General features: G+C 53.7%; 1 long non-coding RNA gene across 1 annotated transcript in view; it reads left to right on the top strand.

The window, feature by feature from the left end:
- Positions 1-9,704, top strand: part of LOC111538307 — a 46,097-nt gene that overhangs the window by 1,125 nt on the left and 35,268 nt on the right. The window lies entirely within an intron of this gene.

Genomic DNA, 9,704 nt, shown 5'->3' with positions numbered 1-9,704 from the left:
TTTTTGAGACAGAGTCTTGCTTTGTTGCCCAGGTTGGAGTGCAGTGGCACGATCTCTGCTCACTGCAAGCTCTGCCTCCCGGGTTCACACCATTCTCCTGCCTCAGCTTCCCAAGTAGCTGGGACTATAGGCGCCCGCCACCACACCCAGCTAATTTTTTGTACTTTTAGTAGAGACAGGGTTTCACCGTGTTAGCCAGGATGGTCTCAATCCCCTGACCTCGTGATCCGTCCGCCTCGTCCTCCCAAAGTGCTGGGATTACAGGCGTGAGCCACCGCACCCGGCTCTTTCTTCTTTTATTGAGGCATAATAGACATATGGAAAAGCACACATATTAGAAAGGCACCGACTGGTGAGCTGTCACAAAATGAGCACACCCGTGCCGTGCACCCCGATGAAGACACCGGGGACCCCAGCACCTGGCGGTTCCCTCCTGTTCCTTCCATCACCGCCACCCTACCACGAGGGTGATCCCCATTCTGATGTCTGATGCTGAACCAGTCAGATCCACAGCTGGGCTCTGCTTGTGCATATTCCTTCTATAAGTGCAGTCGTGTTGTCAGGGAGTGGATGCGGTGCGCTCAACCTCGTCACTCCATGGTGACCTGCCGTGGGACCATGCCAGGGTGCATTTCTCCTGTCTCCCCCCGATGGATGTATGGGTTGTCAATGGGGATCCAGTTTTATAAAGGGTGAAACTGAGGCTCAGTCCATCCAACCTCAAAGGCTTTACCCCTCTGCCTAACAAACAAGTGGAAGGTCAGGAACACGGGGTGCCACCAATCCAGCACATGAGTCCTGTTCTTGACGACACGAGAGATCCCAAGAATCAGGGACCTACTGATTCGTGTGTGGCCCAGGCATGGGAGTGCTGCCCCCCAGGACTTACTACCAGAGCTCTGGGCTGCTCTCCCACTGCCCAGAGCACATGGCCCTGGTGGGGGCGCTTCTCAGAGGACCTCCATGGGGTCTAGTCTCCCCTCTGGGGTTGCATCTGCCCCCTCCCCTTGGGATATTCAGTGGGGTAGAGATGGCAAATTCTTGGGGGGCTGAAGTAACAGAAACAGGGAAGACCACATGGAAGTTGCGGTGGCAGGGGCCAGCGAAGACCCAAGCATGCCTTCCTTCCTTCATTAGTTCACCAGATATTTAGAGTGTTGTCCTGTTGCCAGGTGTCTCCAGGCATGTGCAGGAAAAGACAGAACAGGTTCCAACCCTGGAAAGGTGCTGAGTAGGCAAGAATGTGTGGGGACCAGAGAGCAAATTGGGCAGCAACAGGGACCTTGAGGGGGGAGGCTGCACCCAGAGGGGAGGGTGTGAGGCTGGGGGTGGAGGGGATTGATGGCACATGGAACCCCTGCAGGACAAGGCCTCCAAGGAGGGCTGTCGGGGAGTGCTGAGGGTGTTTGGAGCCAATTGAACTTCTTTTCTTTTAGGATTTTATTTATTTTATTTATTTATTTTTAGAAGGAGTCTTGCTCTGTCACCCAGGCTGGAGTGCAGTGGCGCGATCTCAGCTCACTGCAACCTCCACTTCCTGGGTTCAAGCGATTCTCCTGTCTCAGCCTCCCAAGTAGCTGGGATTACGGGCACCCGCCACCACACCTGGCTAATTTTTGTATTTTTAGTAGAGATGGAGTTTCGCCATGTTGGCCAGGCTGGTCTCGAACTCCTGACCTCAGGTGATCCGCCTACCTCGGCTTCCCAAAGTGCTGGGATTACAGGCATGAGCCACGGTGCCCAGCGTTCTTTTAGGATTTTAAAAAATAGTCGTAAAATATACATAATAGAAAATTTGCCATTCTGACCATTTTTAAGTGTGCAGCTCAGTGGCGCTAAGTATATTCTTATTGTTGCACCAACCATCACCACCATTTGTCTTCAAAACTCTTTCATTATGCCAAACAGAAACGCTGTCCCCATTGAACACCCCTCCTCCCCCAGCCCCTGGCAAGCACCATTCAGCTTTTTGTCTCTGTGAATGTGACTACTCCAGGTCCCTCATATAAGTGGAATTGTACAGTGTTTGGCCTGTTGTGGCTGGCTTATTTCACACTACATTGTGTCCTCATGGTTCATCCACAAAGTTTCCCGGGTGTGGTGGTGCATGCCTGTGGCCCCAGCTACTCAGAGGAACTGAGGCAGGTGGATTGCTTGAGCCCAGGAGGTGGAGGCTGCAGTGAGCCTTGATCACACCACTGCACTTCAGCCTGGGTGACAGAGTGAGACCCCAACTCAACAAACAAACAAACAAACAAACAAACAAACAAGCAAACAAACAACCGCTCATCCATGAAGTAGCATGAAGTGGCATGTGTCAACATTTTCTTCCACTTTAAGGCTGAATTACATTCCCTTGTATGGATTTCCCACATTTTGTTTGTCTGTGGGTGGACGAGGTTTGATTCTACGTCTGGGCTATTGTGAATATGCCCGTGTGCAAATATCTGTGCAAGTCTCTGCTTTCAGTCCTTTTGGGTGTATTCCTGGAAGTGGAATTGCTGGGTCACCTGAGCGTTTTCAAGCCAGAAGTTCATGCCCAAGTTTGCATTTCAGAAAGTCCATTTAGGGGCCTACTTGGAGGGTGGGCTGGAGGAATGATGCTGGAGGCAGGGTCCCCTGGTGGGGGTGAGGCCCTGGTAGGAGACAATGAGCCTTGGACGAGGCCAGGGAGATGGGTGGGGAGGTGACACGGGAATGGGGGTCTGTTTCTGAGCTGGCCTGGTAACTCGGCTGTGGGCAGCAAGGAGATGAGAGGGTGGAAATGGCCCAGTTACAGCTGGGAGGGCTGTGAGGCTGCTAATGACACCATTATCCCAGATGCAGGGTCCAGGGCTTCCCTCTAGGGCATGGAGGAAGGGGGAGATAATGAGTTCAATTTGGCTGATTTAATCATTTTTTCCTTCATGAATTCAGCAAACATTGCTAGAGGGCCCATTATGTGCTAAGCGCTGCGCTGGGTGCCCCACACACGGCGGAGGCAGAGGCAGCTGCCCTACTCCTGCGCAAGCTGCAGCCGTTATGCAAACACACGCTTCGTTTCAGATGCATTGAGATAAGGCGAGCATCAGGGCAGTGCTCTGAGTGCTGTGGGCACCCCGGGGGGCTGCAGGCACCAGGGGAGGGACAGGCAGGTTTACAAGAGAAGTGAGGGGCAGGATAGGGGTTTGTGGGGATAGGAGAGCTGGGCCACTGAGGCCTGGAAGGGCCTTTCTAAGCCTCAAAGGCCAGGGACTGGCATGGAGGGGATGGAGCCTGTGTGAGGCAGGATCGGGGAGAAAGAGGGTCAGGAGAAAGGCAGGGCGGAGGCCCTGGGGCCTCACAGCAGGGCTGAGGCTTTGCATGGGAGTGAGGTAACAGGGAACTATGGATGGTTCAGGAGAGAATGCTGTCACTTTGGGAAGACGCCTGAACTGGGGTCCAGTTAGGGAGGTGAGAGACGGGGTGGACCCAGGCCACAGCAGAGGAGGACAGGAAGAGTGGGGGAAGGAGAGCCCCCCAGAAGCTCTCTGGGTTCAGCAGCACAGATCAAGGTGAATTAAGGCCCTTCTCTTCCCACTACTTCCCATTGAAAGGCTCAAGGAGGTTGGCCTCCGGCCTGCCCACGCCCCTGCCTGCACCCCAAGGTGAAGTCTCCGTGTGGGAGAGAAGGCCCGACGGGAAGCCCCAGTCTCTCCACGATGCCTGGGGCTGGGGCAGAGCAGTGACCACAGTAGAAAGGCCTGTGCCATTCCCCCAAGCTGAGCCAGGGCGATCATTTCGGGCTCTTGGGGAGGGACAGCAGAGCAGGGTTGAGAGTGTAGTTGAGGAGGGGGACTGGGGTGGCGACCCATGAATTAGGGTCCATTGATCGGGAGGTCGAGGCTCCCGGAGCGGGCCAGCCGGCAGCCCCAACTCGCGGGGCTGCACACCTGCTGGGGAGGGGTTTTTTGATGGCGACGGCGTGAGGTGAGCGGGTCCGCTCTGGGCGGTCGAGGATTAGTGCCGACTGAGAGGGTCAGGTGCACCGGGGCTTTGTTCAGACCTGTTTGCCTTTTGTCCCCCGCCTGCAGAACGCCCAGGCTGCATGATGTCATTTCAGATGCATTAAGCTGGAACAGCTCAAAATTGAATAATTAATTACACTCAGCTTCAATCGCAGTGACTAATTGATCAGGGGCTGCCAGCAGACACCTGGACAGGATTAACTGCACACAATGAGGGCTGCGGGCAGGTGGTGGCCCCTCTGGACCTCCAGTCCCTGTGTGTGACTTAATTAAGGCTGACTTGATTTCTCTATTCTCGCTGGATATCTCAGGCAGGCCTCATCCAGGCCCAGGGGCTACGTGCGGGCCAGGCACCGAGTGTGGACACGTGCAAATGGGCTGAGGTCTGGAAGGATGCTAGCCCCTGACCACTGGGCCATCCTGTTCTAGTCCCGAATCCCAATTCTGCCTCCAACTGTGATTATTTCTGTGGCCTTGGGCAAGTGTTTAATCTCATAGAGTCTTAGAGTCTCCTTGTCTGTCAAATGGGGGTTGCCATTGTTGTGTCCAACGCTGTGTTCGGCCCTGGGTGTAAACTGCTTTTGTCACTGGGATTTTTGGTTCCCTCTGGGGAGGTTGTCCTTGTTCTCACCTCCCTTGCCTGTCTCTGGCTGGAGCAGCTGGTGTTCCCAGACCTGTCCACCAGCTCTGACGCTCCTTATTTATTCCCTGGAGCCACCTTTCTGTGTACACAGCAGCATTCAGGTGCCTGGCTTACAATCCTGTTCTCTCAATGCACAGCCATCATGCCGGGGGATTCACAACCACGAGGATGGCACATCCAGCTCCTGAAAGGACCAGCAAGTACAGTTGTGCATGTTGTGCACTGCACAATTCAGACTTTGCTGTGTGTGGTGTAATGTGCAACTACACAATGGGACATACCAGCCTTATTGTCACACTGCAGAGTCTCTTTCTGTCTGTCTCCTCACTGTTTCTTGGTCTCCCTGAGTTCAGTAACCACTGTCTCCATGCCTCCTCAACCCCACTCATGGAGTCATACCACAGGGGGGACTGCCATGTGGAAATGGCAAACCCCAACACCTTCTGCCCTGCTGGCTCCCAGCACATCTGCCGGTGGGTGTGGAGAGCACTTGTCTCTTTGTTTCTACTCTCCCCATTCCCTGCCCATCTGGCAGCTCCTCTTCCTTGGTCTGCAGACACACTTGAGACCCTCCCCTGCTGGCATGCAAACACCCTGGAGTGACTCAGGCTGCCCCTCCCAGCCTCGCCTCTCAAGTGGGCCTCCACTGCCCCAACTCTACTTCATACCAAATGCACTTCTCCCCCTGCCTTCTGCTCCCCTGCAGAATCCCACAGCACGGCATTCTCACCCCCTGTGGCCAATCCAAGGGGCACTCTGTCCTCATCACACTGCAGAGTCTGCAGCCTTGCTCGCCACGGCCCCTCTGGCCCCTCCACATCCTTGGAACTCCCTCCTTCCTGACCCTGCCCAGCAGTCTCCTTGCTGTCCCTCTGCTTCATGTCCCTGGGCACTGTGCCCTGTATCCCCTTAACTGTTGCAATTGCCCGGGTCCCTGGCTTTGGCCTTCAGCTTTTCCCAGCTGACCAGCCACATAGACAACCACGATGAGCCCATTTTGTTTCTCGCCTGTTCTTTTTCATTTTCCTCTAGAAAATGAGGCAGTCGTGGGTACATGGATGGCAAGGGCTTTTGCTCTCCTAAGTGGAGCAGACTAAAATGAGCCAACAGGCCCCCTATTGGCATGTGGGTGGGGGGCCTCAGCCATGATGGGGGAGGATGGAGTGGTGAATGAGGAGTGAGGACTTCAGCTACCGGATACGTGGTCCCAGGACCTTCCTCAACCTCCTCCTGACCTTTCCTTGGAGCACGGCGAGTCCCTGGCGCTCCTGGGCCTTTCATTCCCTTGTTCTTCCCTGTTCTTGCCTTCGCATCTGGCACATTTGCCAGCCCTATGATCCCAGCACTGGCATGCCCCGTCCATTGGAGCACAGGGCTGTGCCAAGTCCCTGTAGCTGAAGTCACTTGGAACTCAGGTTCCTTCTCAGCCACCTGGGCCTAAGGTGCCCGGTGTCCTGGCTCTATAGTGCCAAGGTTCTAATCCCCCGCTGGTCTCAGCCATTGTGCAGTGCAGGGAGTATGTTGGTACAACTTCCCCTCGCTTTTTTGGCAAAATTTAGAGGTGGCTGAATATGACTTTCTTAAGACGGAGGTGGGAGGAGACCAAAGAAAGCGTGCCCTCCTTCAGCTCCGTGTCTCCGTCACAACTGGACACTGCTCTGGATCGTGGGATGGGAGGAAACAGGAAAGGGCGTGCATCCTCCTCTCCCCAGACAATGGGGTCCATTATCCCTCCGGGGGCACATTCAGAGGCATCTGGCCCTGCTGTCCACCCACTTCCAAAGAAGGGAGGAGCTCGGCCAATCTAACCAGAAGCTGTCACTGGATGATGTCCTCCCTGGTGCCCAGCCAGCCCAGAGAGGAGCCGCTGAGCCCCGAGTCTGTGTCCTGCGTGCCGGGGATGTGGGGTGGGGGACCTCCAAACATCCAGTGGCAGTGGCCCTGGGCATGAGACTGGAGCCACAGGGTAGATAGGGTGTATTTCCCCAGAGCCATGATTTTATCCAAAGGTAAGGAGTTTGTTGTAAATCTTTGTTTCTTATGTGACAGAAGTGACTTCTTGTCACAGATTCAAATACAGAAGAATGTATGCTCCCCACCAAAATAATCACTGTTAACTGGTTGCTGTGGCTCCTTCCAAATATTTTTAGGCATATACAGCCATTTAAATAAATATGTACATATGCACATTTTTTAAACAGATGGAATCGTCCCCCTTACACACACACGGTTCTTCAACTTGCCTTTGCTTTTGGCGATGCGCTCACTCCTCCCCGTGCCCATACACGCCGTTCCACTTCTCCCTGTCTATCAGCAGGAGAGTGAATAGTATTCCTTAAATGGGTGTCACCATGGTTCATCCAGCCATTTATCTAATGATGGACACAGAGGTCACTGCAATTTTTGTAATTACAAATAGTGCTGGAAGAAAAAAGCCCCAAACACCTCATCCATTTTAGGAGAACTCAGAAAAAGGGCATTTGAAATGTTGCATCTAAAAAGGTTACACCAATCTACACCCTCAATAATGGTATGTGATTTTAAAAAATTATACTAAAACTAGCGAGGCTGCCCAATGGCACAGGAAGCAAAGCCCACACAAGTTTTTTGAACATAATATCACAGAGGGAGGCACGCTGTCTCTTTCCTTCTCCGTGACCCTTTGAGGTTCTTTGGGGAGTGGAGCCCTGCTCTGTGGTGTAATAATTCTTGGGGTGGCTGTGACACCCCCATCTGTCTGTCAGAGGGTCCTGCCCGGCCCATCTGACTTCTCATTTATCAACCCATTGGGTGGAGTTGACCCCACTGGGGGGTTTATGTATTTCTTAAAAGACCCCTTCCAAGTGAGGTAACTAAAGTGCCTGAGGTTTTGGGAGATGGGGGCTCATCAACAAAACCCCATTTCCAAGGGAAAAGCTACTAACCCTCCCATAAAGAGAGACCAGAACTTCCCCCCACATTTCTTCCCCGTCCCTGAGGCATGCCCTTTTGGGTGACAGGATTGCAGAGTGTCCTAGCTTTTCCAAAACCTCCCTCTTTGGAAGCGTATGGCTTTTGGAACTCAGAACCATCAAGGGAGACAGGAAGAATGTTTGCAATTCTTCAGTTGCCAGACCCCATCACAAAGATTCCCCCAGGCCCTAGGAGAGGGAGCTGGTATGGCGAGCCTCCTGCGGGCCGGGCCCACCATCTTTGCTCTCTTGCCATCCTCTGAGCCTTTAAAACTACAGACTCTGCTACAAGCAAAGTCACTGGGCCCCCGGCCCTGGACTACGCCATTCAGAAGTCAAAGGTCATTCTAACCCCTTTCCTGCAGTTTTGGGCTGGCTTAGCGGGGTGAAGGTCCCAAGGCAGCGCCTGCATGACAGTGGAGGGTTCAGCACCCCTCCCGCAGTCCCACAAGCCTCAAGAATGCACCTCTTTCAGGACTCAGCACTTAGCTTCCATTTCCTAATGCAAGTCTCTGCCTCAGTTTCCCCATCTGCAAAGCAGAGCTGAAAACCTGTTTCACTCACCCCAACGCCCGTGCAAGCTAGGCTCTGGGGCTGACCCTTGGCATCTCCTTTGCTAATTGTTTGTCCCCACTGTGACTTGAATGAGAGCGGAGTGCATCTCGGAGTCCCCTCACCCCGGCAACACCAGTACCTAATAGTGCTCTCAACCCAGTCACTCTTTGGAAAGGAATAAACAGGTGAATCCCAGGACCTACTACCCACCTTATAGTCTTGAGTGACATCCAGTCAGTGCCTGACCTGTGGAAAACACCCAGTAAATGGTCGGCCCCTAGAGCTATCCCCAAACACAAATCCTTCACGACTGTCACTGAATGGGGGTGCACGGGAGTTCCCCATTAATTGACAGGGAAGAAACATTTTTTACTAATTTTCACAAAGTTGGGTGTGCATGGGAGGGGCACCCTCTCTCTCTCTCTCGGCCTTCACAGCACCCACCGCCCTGTGCAAGCTCAGTCTGGCCCAGGATCCAACCTTCTTATGTATTTATTTAAACCCTGCCTCATTCCGGAGAGAATTTAAGGCCTCACCATGAATGCCATCTTTGTGTGGCCTTCCAGCGCCAAAGGCCGGGAAACCCAGGCCAGGCACGTCTGGAGGTGGGGCCCCCCTATGGCCTCAAGGCCTGGGCCAATCCTGCAGGGCGGCCCGTCCCCATTTCCTGCCATCTGTGAGGAGAGGCCTCCCCAGCCGACTACCTCCCGCTGTCCTCTGACTCTCCCCATGCAGGGCCGCCCAGACCCTGCTCTGAGGATCTCCCGCTCCTGGAACAAGCAGATCTTGCCAAGTTCCCTGTATTGGAAGATAAATCAAATTGAAATTCTCTTTAAAACTCATAGATGAAGCAGCACCTTGGTGTTCGTGTATTTTCACACACAGAGCTGCCCTCCTATGACGATGTTGGGAGACCAGCAGCCTGAAAGAGAGAGGGTTTTGGGGAGGACTTCCTGTCCAGAGCTCCGTGCACGTCTCAGGTCACTGGAGGGAAGGCATAGCCCCGTCCTCACCTAGCACAGGGCAGGGCAAGGTTGGGAATGTCTGTACCGTAGGTTTCTGCCTAGAATCTGTGCCTGGATCCAGGAAAGCATCACTTGATCTGGGATGGCCGCCCCTCTCAACTCATCAAGATGTTACATCACCCTAACCTCTTGGCTGCCCCCTGGAATCCAGAGGATGGCTTTGAAGTCCAAGGGATATCTGGAGCTGATGAATTCAGATGCCTCTTGAGTAGGGATTGGGGTGCACATCCAGGATTAGGCCATCTCCTCAAATTTAAGGGCAGGTTTGAATGTAGATGGTTCTGTAGTGAGGATGAGCACAGCTCCAGAAAGCTGTGGCCACTGAGGACTTCTGCAGGGTGGTGTCGGGAGCCTGAGTGGCCTGCACCCAGAGGAGGCCCTCATCCCAGATGGATGAAGGGGCTGTGAGCTCAGGAAAGACTGAGTGGCCTTCCGTTCCACGCTTGGTCTCAAATCCCTGAGATGCTTTGACTTCCAGGCCTGCAGCCCTCCAGGAGAATTGTTCAGACTTCAAAGACTGTTCCAAATGGAAAGAAAACCTCCA

The sequence above is a fragment of the Piliocolobus tephrosceles genome, chromosome 6 (genome assembly GCF_002776525.5).
Source record: "Piliocolobus tephrosceles isolate RC106 chromosome 6, ASM277652v3, whole genome shotgun sequence".
Lineage (NCBI taxonomy): Eukaryota > Metazoa > Chordata > Mammalia > Primates > Cercopithecidae > Piliocolobus > Piliocolobus tephrosceles.
Note: the sequence above shows the minus strand (reverse complement) of the source record. Positions and strands in the feature narration are given on the sequence as shown.